The sequence below is a fragment of the Chrysemys picta genome, chromosome 1 (genome assembly GCF_011386835.1).
Source record: "Chrysemys picta bellii isolate R12L10 chromosome 1, ASM1138683v2, whole genome shotgun sequence".
NCBI lineage: Eukaryota > Metazoa > Chordata > Testudines > Emydidae > Chrysemys > Chrysemys picta.
In genome coordinates, this window is record NC_088791.1 from 143316168 (window position 1) to 143332133 (window position 15966).

The 15966-nt window shown below is 47.6% G+C and overlaps 1 protein-coding gene across 13 annotated transcripts in view; it reads right to left on the reverse strand.

The window, feature by feature from the left end:
* The window catches only part of ATN1 (atrophin 1), a 76618-nt gene extending 67450 nt beyond the window's left edge, over window positions 1–9168 (reverse strand). For 7 of the 13 annotated variants that reach the window (XM_065585333.1, XM_065585331.1, XM_042855055.2 and 4 more), the window contains exon 1: window positions 786–1112. The gene's annotated coding sequence lies outside the window, so the exon portion shown is untranslated. Of the gene's footprint in view, window positions 1–7; window positions 404–785; window positions 1113–3669; window positions 3781–7410; window positions 7579–8360; window positions 8452–8916 lie in introns of those variants that run through there. The other 6 variants (XM_065585337.1, XM_005312012.5, XM_008176002.4 and 3 more) reach the window with 6 other exon arrangements.
* Window positions 9169–15966: the final 6798 nt, after the last annotated feature.

Consider the following 15966-nt stretch of genomic DNA (forward strand, 5'->3'; position numbering starts at 1 on the left):
ACTGCACCTGGAAAGGAACCAACAGCTCAGAGCCTATTCTGGGAAAGGAATTTGCCAAGATGACCCGGGGATGATCTGAGGGGAGCAGGAGAAGGTGGAGACATCTCAGTAATACAACACGTTTGCCTGGTGCTTTTCCAGCGTTGTTCTTGCACGGCGTCGGGTTGCACGTTCAGAACTCTCCCCACCTCGCTGCAGCCGACACCCAGACCCACGTACACATCCCTCCCGTGCCCAGCTGCCCCGCATCCCTGCGCGCCCAACCCCCGGCTCCCCCAAGCGCCGCTCGGACCCCACAGCCCAACTTTCCCCTGGCAGCGGGGACGGGGCTGCTCCAGCAAGGCACCCGGAGGGTGACGTCACGCCGTGCTAGCTCTGGCCCCCCGCGGCGTGGGAGGAGACTAGACAGACCCCCAGACCCGATGCAAGCGCAGCCCCCCCCCCCAGTCCATCGCCCCCCTACTGGGGGGGGGCGCTCAGGGAGCGCAACCCCGGCTGGGCAAGACAGCGGGGATCCTCCCGGCAGGGACCGCCGCGCTCTGCCACAGCCCTCCCGGGGCTGCAGGACCCTGCCTCCCGCGCCACCCACCCCCTGCATCCCCGCCGAAACAGACAGCGCCACGGGCGGGCACAGCCTGGGCTGGCACCGGCGGGGTTAAGCAGCGGTCCTGCCTCTCCCACCCACCCCTCCGCAGCTTTGCCTCCCCCCCCGCCCCGCCAGGGGCCGACACGCGTGTGGGGGGGGAGAGAGACAATGACAGGCGGGGGGCAGGCGCGGGACTCACCGCAAGCTCCGGGGAGGAGGTCGACTGGAGGCGCGGGGTGGGGGGAAGGGCACTAAATACGCCCCCTTTCCTTCGTCCGCCTCCTTGCTCCGTGGCCCCGGGCTGGTGAGGTGGCGGCCGCTGGAGCAGCGATGGCCGCGGGGCCGTGGAGCAGCGCAGAACCCCGCTTTCAAACACCGCCCAGCCCGCCCCGCCGCTCGCCCATCGCTCCGGCGGCGGCCGCCCTTAGCCGCCTCCCATTTCCGAAGCGCCCCCTGCCGCGCTGTCACCCTCCGGCGGCTGCCGCCCCCGCCCCGGCAGTCACCTCCCGCTAGACAAAATCTTTCTCTTCGGAGCCCGGCGCGAGCGCAGGGGCCGGGAGCGGGCGGGGGAAGCGCGTGAGAGCCGCGCCGGGGAGGGAGGGAGGGCAAAGCCAGAGGAGTGGGTGGGGGAGGAGAGAAAGAGGGGAGAGGGATAAGGCTGGAAAGAGGGAGCTCGGGGGGAGCTGGAGCGGGGGCGAGCCTCGGCGGGGCGCTTGCTCTATGGGCGGCAGAAGGCCCTGGCCACGCGGGCTCGGGACGAGTTAGCTGTGAGTTGCGAACGCCCCGAGTCCCTCTCCAAACTCCCCCCAAAACAGACACCCAGGAGGGACAGAGGAGAGCGACCTAACAGTGGGTCCCTACAGTCAGTCAGTGTACTAGAGGGAGAGGGGTACTCAGTCAGAGGCTCAAAATAAAGTTTGGGGGGCGGGGTAGAGATAATATCAGGAATCATCTGAACATCTTTGTCTCTCTGAGCCACAGACCCTCTCCCCTGAGAGCCTGCATCTGAAATCAGGTGAAATGGATGGTGTCCCACTCCTTTCCTGGCTCCCTCCTCTCCCCAAATCTGTCTCACTCCACTCTCCTTTCTTTCCCCAGTTTCCTGCAATTTCTCCTCCCTTCCCACTCCCCAATACAAAGGAATGGGAGAAGCCTGGAGTTTTTTTGGCAAGACAGACTCCGGAGCAACCGAATCCGAGAGAAAAGTGAGGGAAGAAATGGATTGGATCTCTCAGGAACTGGAGTGCTGAAGCAGGAGAGAGAGTGAGGCCTCCATGTAGCTCCAGGACAAGAGATGGTGCAGAGTGGGGCTTGAGAGAAAAGACCCCCATGTATCTCTGAGAGGGGGCTGGCCTAGAGGGGAGTGAAGCAAGCCAGAGAGGTATAGATGGGACTGCAGTTCCTAAGGGTTTTACTCAAAACTTACTAATAATGTATCTCCCATTTCTTAAGCACCAGAGAAAGCCTAAGAGCAGCTGCCACCGAAGTGCAGCCACTTCTGGGGCAGTAGATTGCAGCTATTCAACACTAAAAGATAAGGAGAATCTTATATATGATGGACACTGCATAGGGAATGTAAAGAGGCAGAAACAACCTCCTACATTGAGATTTGGCAAGGACCATGGGGATAACAAGCCAATGATTGAGAAAAGTGACGGGATCTTTAGGACCCCAAGAGCTGAGGTTAGGGCTTCAGTTTTATATATATTTTTTAAGCAACGCCACTCTCTGCATTCCAGCATACATCCTAGCACAAGGCCATGGCCCAGGAGTCATTACAATGCCTCATGCTAAATCACCCACATCGCTCCTTGTGGCATACCACCCCCTGGGTACTGGAGAGCCATTTCTGTCCTTACTGAGGCAAAGGAAAGTGCCCCCTACTGATTCCCAGACACCACTCGCTGCAGCATAGCATCATCCAGCAGCATGCTGGTGTATTGGTAGGGCCCTACTGAATTCAGAGTCCATTTTGGTCAATTTCATGCTCATGAAATTTATGATTTTTTAAATCCTATGATTTCAGCTATTTAAATCTGAAATTTCACAGTGTTGTAATTGTAGGGGTCCTGAACCAAAAAGGAGTTGTGGTGGGGGGGGAGGGAGGTCACAAGGTTATTGTAGGGGGGGTTGCAGTACTCCTACCCTTCTGCACTGTTGCTGGCAGCAGTGCTACCTTCAGATAGGGTGATCAGATAGCAAGTGTGAAAAATTGGGATGGAGGTGGGGGATAATAGGAGCCTATATAAGAAAAAGCCCCAAATATCGGGACTGTCCCTATAAAATCGGGACATCTGGTCACCCTACCTTCAGAGCTGGAGAGCAGTGGCTGCTGGCTAGGAGCCCAGCTCTGATGGCAGCAGGGCCGGCTTTATGATCCACGGGGCCCAATTCCAATACCCGGCGGCAGTCTGGGGGTTCAGTGGCACCGAAGGACCCCCTACTGCCGAAATGCCACCGAAGACCCCCAGAGTGGACCCCCCACTGCCGAAATGCCACCGAAGACCCCCGGAGCAGGGCCCTCTTAGGTGCAGGGCCCGATTCAGGGGAATCGGATGAATCGGCTTAAAGCTGGCCCTGGATGGCAGAGCCACCTTCAGCAGCAGCACAGAAGCAAGGGTGGCATGGTATGGTATTGCTACCCTGACTTCTGTGCTGCTGCTGGTGGTGGGATACTACCTTCAGAGCTGGGTGCCCAGCCAACAGCTGCCACTCTCTGGCCTCCCAGCTCTGAAGTCAGTGCAGAAGTAAGGGTGGCAATACTGCGAGCCCCCTAAAATAACCTGGTGACTCCCCTGCAACTCCCTTTTGGGTCAGGATCCCCAATTTGAAAAACGCTGGTCTCCGCCTGTGAAATCTGTATAGTATAGGGTACAAATACACAAAAGACCAGATTTTACAGGGGGAGACCAGATTTCACAGTCTGTGACACGTTTTTCATGGCTGTGAATTTGGTAAGGCCCTATGTATTGGGATCAGTACTGTCTGGGGGGACAGGGGAGGGGTTTGTCCCCTATTGAGCCTCTCATACCACTCCCTGAAGCATCCATAGTGCGCCTTGGGTAGGGATTCTTTCCAAATACCTTAGTCCTGTGTCTGTGCAAGCTGGCCAAGGCTCCATGCCTGGCCTTTGCTTTCGCCGGTCTGGATCTAATCAGCATGCAGAGTCTGCCTGAAGGATTACACAAGCTGCACACACTTCAATTGCTCACACAACTCCCTGCCCCCACAACCCATCTTTCCCTCCTGTAGCCTGTCCCATCCCCCTTTCCCAGTTACCAAGCAACAGCACAAAGGGAGAGTCTAGCGTGGAGGCCAAGAGAGGGCCCTGAGCCCTGCAAGAATGGATGAGAGTGTAACCCAATCGCAGTCTTTCCACCTGAGAATGAGGGAGAGCAAGAGCAAGAGCAAGAGAGACAGATAGACACACATAGAATGCAATAAAAATGCCGAACAGGCAACAGGGCCAAATAGCTGAATGCCCTAGAAAATGTGAGATACTAACCCAAAATTATAAACCCACAAAGTGAACAGGCGTGAAAACACATTTGTGACATCCATAATAAACCTATTATAGGCCTTATTTAAGCCTCTTTATAATCTATCATTTTGGCTTGGAGCATTCCATTGGACTCAAACAATGCCAAATTTATTCTGATTGCAAAGAAAAAGAAGTTTCTGTAAAGTCTGAACAAAAGATTTTTAAATTACAAGTAATTAAAAAATTACCCTGAATTTAAAAACATTGGAATTTTGTCTAATGTTTCTTTGTGTCCCTCTAGCTCAAAAATGGCAGCTTACTGCCCCTTCAAACTATCCACAGAGTTCAGTGCAATCGAAAATACATGCACCAGCTACATTTAGAGATCAAAAGTTGTGATTAATTAAGTAGCTAATTAATTGTGGTTTGACATATAGAGGTTTAATTCTGCTCACACTGGTGCCACTTGGTGATTTCAGTCCTTATCTACACTGGAAGCAGGACAAGGTATTGTGTGTGTGTGTGTGTGCATGCATGTATGTGTAAGAGAAAGTGTGCAAATGATCAAGAAAATATAGTGCCCTCAATTGGTTGGTTTAAGTTTTGAAGTTAAGGGTGCTCTTATATTCAGCACCTAACAGCTGCTTTAGCTCACATGTAGGAGCCTTTATTTCTGGAGCTGCATCATAAGAATTCCAGTCCTGTTACTAGTATTTTATTACATTTAAAAAAATATGTTAAAAGAACATTAAGGTTGCAAAGCCAAGAGCTCAACAGTTAAGAAATGCTAGAATTAAGTTTGCCTGTAACCTTAATTCAGCCCCCCTTGTGTGTATAAATTATGATACAGTCTTTAATTACATGATCACAAACTATTTTTTCCACAGGATCTATGGTGCACACTGAATGGGTAACTAGTCAATATTTCTTTTTATCTGCATCATTCAAAGTCTGGCCCCAGGCCTCATTTACTGCCCAAACCCTGCACTGAATACAGAATTATTAATTTTGTCATGGGCATTTCTATGGTGCTCGTCACCATAATATCTGAGTGCTTCACAAACAATAATGAACTTATCCTCACAACACCTCTGTAAGGTAGGGAGCTATTACCCCCATTTTACACATGGAGAACTCAGGATCAGAGAGAGTAAGGCCAAAAGTACACTGATGTATTTTCATGCCTGAACTCTAATTTTGGGTGACCAACTTGAAACACATAGATCCTGATTTTTCAGAGTACTTAGCATTTTATACCATTTCCTGTGTACAGAGAGCACAGCTCCCATTGATCTCAGTTGCATTTACTTCCAACTTCTGCCACAAATGAGGCAGGGAGCCTCTAGGCAACTGTCTCATTCACTATAAACCCCTGATTAATTTCCTGAACACCATCCATTCCATGCACTGAATGAGACAGGGGTCCTGTGGAAAACAGCATGTGATTTTGTAATTAAAGATTGTATTACAGAGTATACACACAAGGGGATTGAATGCAACCTTAATTCTGGCATATCCTAACTTCTGAGTGTTTGACTTTGAAATCCTAACTTTCTGTTAACATAGTATTTTTAAAAAGTAATGTATTATTTATATTGTGGTAGCACCTAGAGGTCGCAATCATGGATCAAAGTCCCATTTCACAAACAAAAAAAACAAAGTTTATGCCCCAGAAAGCTCACAATCTGTGTTTATGACAAGACACAATAGGTGGTTAAGCACACAAATTGGGGTGGGATTCATTGGGGACAAGATAACTATAAAGATGCATTCGCATAAGTGATTAGCCCTGGCGTTGCAATTTTGTGTGGCTTATCATGGAGAAGTGGTAGTTTCTCCAAGTAAGGTTCATTTTTTGGCCAGAGGAGAGGAGACTGCTATGTGGAGGCATGGCAAGGAGCTGAAGGGTTGTGGGGCTAGAGAGGGCCTTTTCAGGAGTGTAGTTTTGGGAGGAGGAACCCATTGGCAGCATGACTAGAGGGGACATGATGGGGAACAAAGCGGGAACTCTCAGCTCACAAACTAAGGAGGTTCGCTGGCTAAGGATGCTGGCTAAGGATGCAGTCATCCTCCTTGAATTGGTGTTGGACAGTCCTATGGTGGATGCAAATGTACACAAGTGGCTTGTGTGGGTGTCAAACAACCAACTGAAGCACAAATGGCTGAGTGCTCTAGTGCAGACAAGGCCTCAGTTGGACTTACTGTAAAGTGACACTAACTCATCATTGTGAAGAGCTTTGAAATCTACTGGTATGTGAAAAGCATTATTAGCTACATTTTTTTCAAGGTGGGTAAATAACCCACAGAGATGCTGAATGACTCAGCCAGAGGTGGTATTGAGGAGCGGGCCCTGGTTATAGAACCAAAAGCTCTGTGTTCTAGTCATGGGTCTGACATTTAACATGCTATCCTTTTCTAGCACTTTTCTGCACAAGATTTTCTAGCATTCCAAGGGAAGGTCTCCTGTGTTGTACACATAGATTGAGTGTGTGCCTTTTTTGCCAGGTGTGGATTGAATAAAGCAGGGATCACACTTTACTTTGATGCATGTGAAAATACTTTCCAGGGGTAGCAGCTTTGTCAATATGTTCCAGATTTGGGAATATTTAGTTTCTCTCCTTTTTCCTAGAAAACCTAGAAAAAATAAACATAAAAATAACCTATGCTAAGAGGGTGCTAAACTTGCCCAGAGAAGCACTGAAAAATCAGGAAATGTGAGAGTTCCTGGGCACCCCTTCATATATCTCCATTTACATTGCTGTCTTTAATTATATGATTATATGATCAGATCATAGACAACTTCTGAAATAATAATGTTGGCTCTTGGGCTGAGTGGAAGGCTGAAATTCAAGGCCTTGTGGGGTGGCGCCATTCGGATGGGAAATCAAGGAGATGGTAATCCTTGGTGAATCTGTTTATTTACAGAAACATACACAAAGTCCTGTGTGCCTGAGGAGCAGTAGCAACATAGAGCACACAGGGCGTTTCCTTGCTGGAAAATCCCACCAGCCAGCTCAGGAGAGGCTGCCTCTCTGTCTCTGCTTCCTCAGGTTCACACAAACCCGCTTCTCCTGCTTTACTCAAAATCTATCTACAACCAACCCGTAGCCGCTGTATTTGTAATATCTAGGGCAACCCTGTAGCTCCACACAACCATAGAGCCTGCATGCTTTGACTGGGGGATGGGCCATTTGGCTCATAACTTTAATACCCCTTTAACGAGTTATCTCCTCTATCCACCCTTTCAATACCTTGACAACTCTTAATGGTGGCCCATTACAATATCATATAGTTTATTTTTTATAGTCTTTGGCCTTCAGCACCAAACCACAAACTCCTATACCTGATGGTATCCAGTATCTCATAGAAGTTGCCCAGCCCGTAACAGTTGGGGCCTTGTCAGTACCTCTCCTGGGTATATCCCAAAGGCTATAGGAGGGTTAGGAGAAGAGCTCCTCCTCTTCTTTGGTCATGTTGTTCTACAGGAAATCAGATTCACTGCTGCCCAACCCTTAAGGTGTGAGAAAAAAATATAAATAAAAATAGTAAAAAGTATGATATTATAAGGAGGCAGTAGCTCTCCATCATTAAGGCTGCCCTATGATAAGGTTGATTTTGAGACAACTCCCTCCATCCACACTCTCACACAAACAGATACACACATTTATGAGTAAGAAAACCAACATTCTTCATGCTCACAGTTTTCAGATTAAATTTTGGTCTGAAAATGTCAGATAAACAGAGCGAATATATTTTGAGATTAAGCAATTTACAAATGCTTCCTTTTTTAAATGTTATAAAGTGTCTACCATCTCTTTGTATGCCTCAGTCTGGAACTGAAATAACAGTACACCACAACATTCTGATAGAAACATTTGATATTGGTTTGTGCAACAGGCAATTTTCAAGGGCAGAAATAATAAATTATTTATTATATTACTATTGAATGTAAACTAGAAATGAATCTGTATCATTGAGGCTGATAGCAAAAAGAAAAAAACAGATGGAGAATATAGTCTAGGATACCCCTCCCAATGAGGAATTATTTCAACAATGACTAAAGCAAAGATATTGAGGCAATGTATTCTTGTACATATTGTGCGCTCATTGACAAATTCTTTCACTTACAAAATCAGAGATACTGAGGTGATATATTGCTTGTGTGTGTGTGTTCCCATTGACAAGTGTTTTCCAGAACCTTCACTGGCACACTGGGGTGATGAATTGCTTATTGACCATGAATCTTCACTAACATATTCTTTCCACAATAATTTCAGTGCCTGCTGTTATTACCTTGACCAGCATGGCCCAGTCCACTAATTCAGTAATTTGATGATATATCCCATCGCATGGATTTTTTTTTTCCAAACATATCTTCATTTACCTACACAAAAGAAAAAAATGAAAACGAATGGCAGGAGAAGAAAACAAAACAAAACCTAGGAAATTCCAAAACTTAAAAACTGTGTAAAAAACCAACTAAGGTTGCTAAGCAACATCACATCATTTATAAATCCTAGGCACTTAAAAGCAAGGAAATGAACAGTGGAGTGTCCACATAATAAATATAACATATTATTCATATCTGATGCAAAGAAATGCATATTTAATCACAAAACAACATTAACTATTATTCTAAATAATTACCATTTTCATCGGTTATCTAAAAGTATAAACACAATACAAAACTCTTCTGAAAAAGACACAAATTATATGCATATGCATTACTGATATACTGATCTGCCTCACCAAGTTTTCATGCAAACATAATTTGATTATATATCAAAATGCTATGTTTGCCATATTAAACTACACATAAAACATCATTATCAAGACACCGCACACACACCTGTGCCAATATACTCCAGTCTAGCAGTCTTCTGATATTCCAGTCCTTCCCAACTCATTTGCAGATGCACCTCAGTCCAGACCTGCAGCACCCTCAATTCCAGTCCCTCACACACACACCAACTCAGCTGATACCCCTCATTTCTGTCCAGTAAGACCTCCCCTTTACGCACACTTCAGTAACCTTGCTCACCCTGCCAAACTCACTGACAGATAGACTAAATAAGGCAATTTAGCAATTCTGCCATTCTCCTGTTTGAGCTCTGGCCTTGGACACTACTGCCCTCTCATGGGAGATCCACAGTCAAACATCCTCCTCTTCAACCTCCCCTCCCCTACCTGCTGAAGAGATACGCATTTTGAGAAAAGGAGAGGAGAGGGAGACAGGAAAATGGAGCTTTTACCAAGGTGATTTCTGAACTACAGTTCCCAGAATGCTTCTTGTTATCCCCAAATGTGGCCTCACAGATGGTGTCATAGAATCATAGAATCATAGAATATCAGAGTTGGAAGGGACCTCAAGAGGTCATCTAGTCCAACCCCCTGCTCAAGCAGGACCAATTCCCAGCTAAATCATCCCAGCCAGGGCTTTGTCAAGCCGGGCCTTAAAAACCTCCAAGGAAGGAGACTCCACCACCTCCCTAGGTAACGCATTCCAGTGTTTCACCACCCTCCTAGTGAAATAGTTTTTCCTGATATCCAACCTGGACTTCCCCCACCGCAACTTGAGACCATTGCTCCTTGTTCTGTCATCTGCCACCACTGAGAACAGCCGAGCTCCATCCTCTTTGGAACCCCCCTTCAGGTAGTTGAAGGCTGCTATCAAATCCCCCCTCATTCTTCTCTTCTGGAGACTAAACAATCCCAGTTCTCTCAGCCTCTCCTCATAAGTCATATGCTCCAGACCCCTAATCATTTTTGTTGCCCTCCGCTGGACTCTTTCCAATTTTTCCACATCCTTCTTGTAGTGTGGGGCCCAAAACTGGACACAGTATTCCAGATGAGGCCTCACCAATGTCGAATAAAGGGGAACGATCACGTTCCTCGATCTGCTGGCAATGCCCCTACTTATACAGCCCAAAATGCCGTTAGCCTTCTTGGCAACAAGAGCACACTGTTGACTCATATCCAGTTTCTCGTCCACTGTGACCCCTAGGTCCTTTTCAGCAGAACTGCTACCTAGCCATTCGGTCCCTAGTCTGTAGCAGTGCATGGGATTCTTCCGTCCTAAGTGCAGGACTCTGCACTTGTCCTTGTTGAACCTCATCAGGTTTTTTTCTGCCCAATCCTCTAATTTGTCTAGGTCCCTCTGTATCCGATCCCTACCCTCTAGTGTATCTACCACGCCTCCAAGTTTAGTGTCATCTGCAAACTTGCTGAGAGTGCAGTCCACACCATCCTCCAGATCATTAATAAAGATATTAAACAAAACCGGCCCCAGGACCGACCCTTGGGGCACTCCACTTGAAACCGGCTGCCAACTAGACATGGAGACATTGATCACTACCCGTTGAGCCCGACGATCTAGCCAGCTTTCTATCCACCTTACAGTCCATTCATCCAGCCCATACTTCTTTAACTTGGTGGCAAGAATACTGTGGGAGACAGTATCAAAAGCTTTGCTAAAGTCAAGAAATAACACATCCACTGCTTTCCCCTCATCCACAGAGCCAGTTATCTCATCATAGAAGGCAATTAGGTTAGTCAGGCACGACTTCCCCTTCGTGAATCCATGCTGACTGTTCCTGATCACTTTCCTTTCCTCTAAATGTTTCATAATTGATTCCTTGAGGACCTGCTCCATAATTTTTCCAGGGACTGAGGTGAGGCTGACTGGCCTGTAGTTCCCCGGATCCTCCTTCTTCCCTTTTTTAAAGATGGGCACTACATTAGCCTTTTTCCAGTCATCTGGGACCTCCCCCGATCGCCATGAGTTTTCATGAGTGTCAGATTGCACATTCCCATATCAGTAGGTGGTGCTCAACCCTCTGAGGCAGTGGGGGTACTGTACTGTAGATGGCTCAGACTACATCTACTCTGCAAGCATTACAATGACACAGCTGCAACAATGCTGTCAGGAGCCTGCTATTTAACCCAGACCACGAGATACCTATATAGCATCCCTAGCCTTCCTGCCATAGCAGCATACTTAACTATGGCTTCTGGCCAACAGCCTTAGTGCTAAAGGCCTACAGCCCCACAGCAACCATGCCCCAGGGTCCTGAGTGTCTGGACAGACAGCATTCTCATTGGGTACCTGGCCTACATAAAGAACCTAACAGGAACAGGAAGCTGTGACTGTCTGAGCAACAGGCTGTTGCCTGATAGTTGCTGCCTAGACCAGCGGTTCCCAAACTGTGGGTTTGTGCCCCCAAAGGGGGCTGTACTATCAGCAGATGGGGTCACGATGATTCCCAGTGTGCAGAGGATGCTATTTTGCTCCATACAGCATGACCTTGCATGTACAGTGCGTTGAGGTCATGATGCATGGAGGACACCATTTTGCTCTACCATCCTTTTCACATTGTGACCTTGCATGCATCATATGTACATGCCGTGTGGAGGATGACATTTTGTAGAACAACATGGCATCCTCCATGCATTGTGACTTCACATGTATGGTGTGTGAGAACAAATTTTGTTCTTCAGAATAGCATCCTCCATGCTATCTAGGGTCCTGGGAGGAAATAGTTAATTAAAATGGAATCATGCCAGCAAAAAGTTTGGGAATCCCTGGCCTAGATCCTGTTGCTTCTCCTGACCTTGCCTTGCAGGCTTCCCACCTCGCCTCCCTATCTCACTGACCTTGCCCCTTGAATTGGATCTTCCAGCTGGTGACCCCTGTGAGAACTCCAACCACTGCCTTGGACTGCCTTTAATACCGATTGATCTGGCTACCTTGACCACCTGTGTGCACCTGACCACTGCTCCGGACTGCCCCTAGCCTTCCTTGGCCATCAGGCCTCACAGTTTGCTCATACCGCTTCAGTTTTCTCCTAGGTTTATCCTACCCCAAAAGGGTATGGAACCTACCGACTTGGCATTGTAGGTGCCCCAGGGTGCACTGAGACACTAGGAGCAGATTGCCCACCTGCAGGTGGAAAACTAAATCTTACAGGCCACAATAGGAACAGATCACTGCAAGTGGGTACATCTTCCCTAGCCCCACATCCCATGCTGCCTTCTGGACCCAAAACCACAATAACTTTACCCAAGCCCTATGACAGGAACTGAAGCAAATTTGGAGGTTTTGCAAACTACTACAGGTTCTGTTTCCTGCTACAACACCTGCCAGATGGACCAGGCAAAGATAGGACTGCTCATCAGCTTTAATAGGCAAAGCCCTGGACTGGCTGTCCCCGTTGCTAGAGCAGGATCATCCCATACTGGCCAGCTGGGACATCTTCCTGAGAGCCTTTGTGACAATTTTCCATGATCCTCACTGGGCTCATACCATGAAGATGGCTCTATGGAAACTTCACTAGGTCTTGGGGCCCGCTACAACATATGCGGCCCACTTCCAATGCCTGGCAGCAGATACAGTTTGGAATGAGCTGAGCCAGCTATACTGATTCCATCTCGGTCTCGGCAAGGAAATAAAAGATGAACTTGCCTCTCTGGAACCTCTCACAGATCTAGGCGTGTTTATTGAGCTTTGCATCCAAATCACCACCTGACCTAGTGAAAGGCAACTTGAGAGGCAAGGGATTTCACTCTGTGTCCAGGCATCATCCACAATCCCTGCAAAGGCCCCCTCATCCAAGCCCATGCAGGTGGACTCGGCATGGACCTAACTGGTCTTTTCTGAATGAGAAAACTGATGGTGAGAGAACTTGTGCTTTTACAACAGTGGCACCGGCCACGTGGTGTCTGTCCTGGCAAGCCCCTGCACCATGCGGCTCCGAGAAATGACTGCCCAACCTTGATAAGGCAGGTTGAGCCTGGACAACACCAGAAAAACCCCATGCAGCCCCCTCCAGCAACCATTCTGGGTGCCTGGCCTGACACTTTGAAAATGTCCCTGCACCTAGAACTCCAGCTGCAACTCCAACTTTGGGATTCTGGACAGGTACTTCCCCCCCATCTCCAAGAAAGCCTTGATTGACTCTGGGGCAGGAAATAACTTCATGGACTCTACTGTGGCTCAAATACTTGGCCTATCCATACAACCTAAGGCTATCCCTGATTTAGTTGAGATAGTTGAAGGATCACTGCTCTCCTCTAGCCCCCATCAGTCAAGAAACTACTGATGTGTGTAAATTACCATGACCTAAATAAAATCACTGTGCAGAATTGATACCCAGTACTGCTAATCCCAAACCTCTTGGATCAGGTCAGAATAGCCCAGATAGTCACTAAATTAGACCTCAGAGTGGCATATGACTTAATCAAAATCTGATAAATGGAAAACTGTGTTTTAAACTCGGTATGGCCACATTGAATATCTAGTGATGCCTGTAGGACTTACTAATGTGCCCACGACCTTTCAGCATCTAATTAAAGATGTCTTACAGGGTATGCTGTACCACCATGTGATTGTGACAACATTCTAATTTACTCCAAAGACCAACCTATGCAAGATCAGCATGTGCACAACGTCCAAGAAAGACTCTGCCAACATGGACTGTATGCTTGACTGGAGAAATGCATCTTTGATCAGCCCGCCATGGAATACTTAGGTTGCATTCTGGCCACTGAAGGAGACCGCATGGGTCCCTGGAAGGTGGAAACAGTTCGTGATTGGGCAATGCTGCAAAACATTCAAGAAATTCAGTGCTTCATTGGGTTTGCAACTTTGTATAAAAGTTTTATATGTGACTACTCCCAAATCTGGCCCCTGTAACCTCCCTGTTGTGAAAACCACCAAGTTTGCTTGGACACCAGAAGCCCAAGAAGCCTTCAAATATCTGAAGATGACATTCACCTCTATGCCCATCCTTGCACATCCTGACCAAATCAGCCATCCATTCTGAAAACCGACACCTTCACCTGGAGCGGGGACTGTCCCAGACACAGGGCCTCAACCAAGAAGTTCATCCCCGTGAGTATTATTCCCACAATCTCTCTCTTGCTAAGCACAATTATGACATTTCAAACGAAGAGCTACTTGCCATCAAAGTGGTTTTTGAGACCTGGAGGCATTAACTAGAACGAGCCAGGCACCCTGTTCGGGTATTCACTGACCACAATAATTTAGAATACCCGTGCTCTGCTAAAGCCCTAACCCAATGACAGCTACGCTGGGCTCTCTTCTTTTCAAGGTTTGATTTTACTATCACCTACTGCCCTGAATCCTGTAACAGGAAGGCAGACGTTCTGTTCCACAAAGGGGAATATGCCACTGATCCTAAGGTGAAGAGCCTCCCTGCATCTGGAAACTACATCACTTCCTCAGGGGATCACTACTATCTAAAATATTTATGACCATAAATTCTTCCCTACCAGATGACCCCTTCGCCCAGACACTCCTAACTTCCAGTGCTGAACCTCAGGGTAACTTCATACACAAGGATGGACTTCTCCTTGTTTATAGGCGTATCTAGTCCCTGAGGGATGCCCCCACTTGGAGCCCCTACGTATTTGTCATGATATCCCCTGGGCCAGACACTTCAGCCAGGCAAAGACCACTCTCTGGTATGTTGATTGTTCTGGTTGCCAAAACCGTGATCCAATGTTCAGGCCTATGCCAGGTCTTGCGATACCTGTGGCTGTAACAAAGTGCCCTGCACCAAACCCTTTGAGATGTTAATGCCCACCAAGACCCCCTTATGAATCCTTGGTCCAATATTACAATGGACTTCATTGTCGAGTTACCAAAATCTGAGGGATGCCATTCCATACTGACAATAAAGGGTTCATTGATGAAGATGGTACACTTTGTTCCCTGCTTACATCTTCCCACCACTGAGGACGCTGTTCATCCCCTCATCACCCATGTGTTCTGCCTCCCAGACCACATCACCTTAGTTTGGGGGTCCCAGTTTTTATCTCAGTTTTGGCGGGAGGTGTTCTGCCTACTAGCTGTGTATCCCCAAGCTGATGGCTAATCAGAAAGATTGAACCGCCAGTAGAACAACATGTGTGATGCTTCACAAACTACCACCAGAATGACTGGGCCTCATTGATTCCTCACATGGAATTTGCATACAACAATGCAAACCAGGTCTCTACCAAGATGAGTCTGTTTTTTGCCAATTATAGTTTCCACTCCTGTTTCCATCTTGCACTGCCCACAGCCCACTCAGTTCCTGCAGCCTCAGATCTGATTAATCAAATCCGAGGAACACAGGAAGAGTTGGAACAAATCCTAGAGACAGCCAAGGCAGCATACAAACATCATGGTGACCAGCACCTTCAGGTGCAGTAGGACAGAAGGTATGACTATCAGCCAGACACCTCAAGATGGGCAGACTTTGAACTAGGACACAGATGAAACATCTCCCCCCACAGAGGCTTTCCATGCTCTTTTTCAGTCCTTGCCTTTTCATGTCCCAAATAGCTGCAGTTCCAACCTATCACCAGTAGGTGTCACCCGGCTAACCAGTTTGAGGCCTGCTCATGGCTCCCACCCATGTTAACTTGACAGGGGAGAGTGACTGAAATTCCTTGCACAACTTCTCCTTCTGGGAGTTATTTTGGATGGCACAGGGTATGGGGTGGGACTTGACACCCCAGCACAGACTTTTATCTCAGATATTCTTCAGACTCCCTCTCTAGAATTTGGTGGCTTGGAGAGCATTCTTGGGATATAAACACATGCATAGCCAGTGAGCTACTGCCTGCAGTGAACTTCCTCTGACAGTACCATGAGGAGGGTCTATTGGACAGGAGTAGTGTGTGTATGTGTGTATGTTGAGGGGTGAACCACTTCTCCCCACCTCACCATTTCCTTCTTAACCTTTGCTTGCTGCTCGTTTTGGTGTTCTTTCCTCCACTTTCTTAAACCCCATGTAGTATAGAATCATAGAAATGTAGGACTGGAAGGGACCTTGATAGGTCATCTAGTCCAGTCCCCTGCACTGAGGTAGGACCAAATATTATCTAGACTATC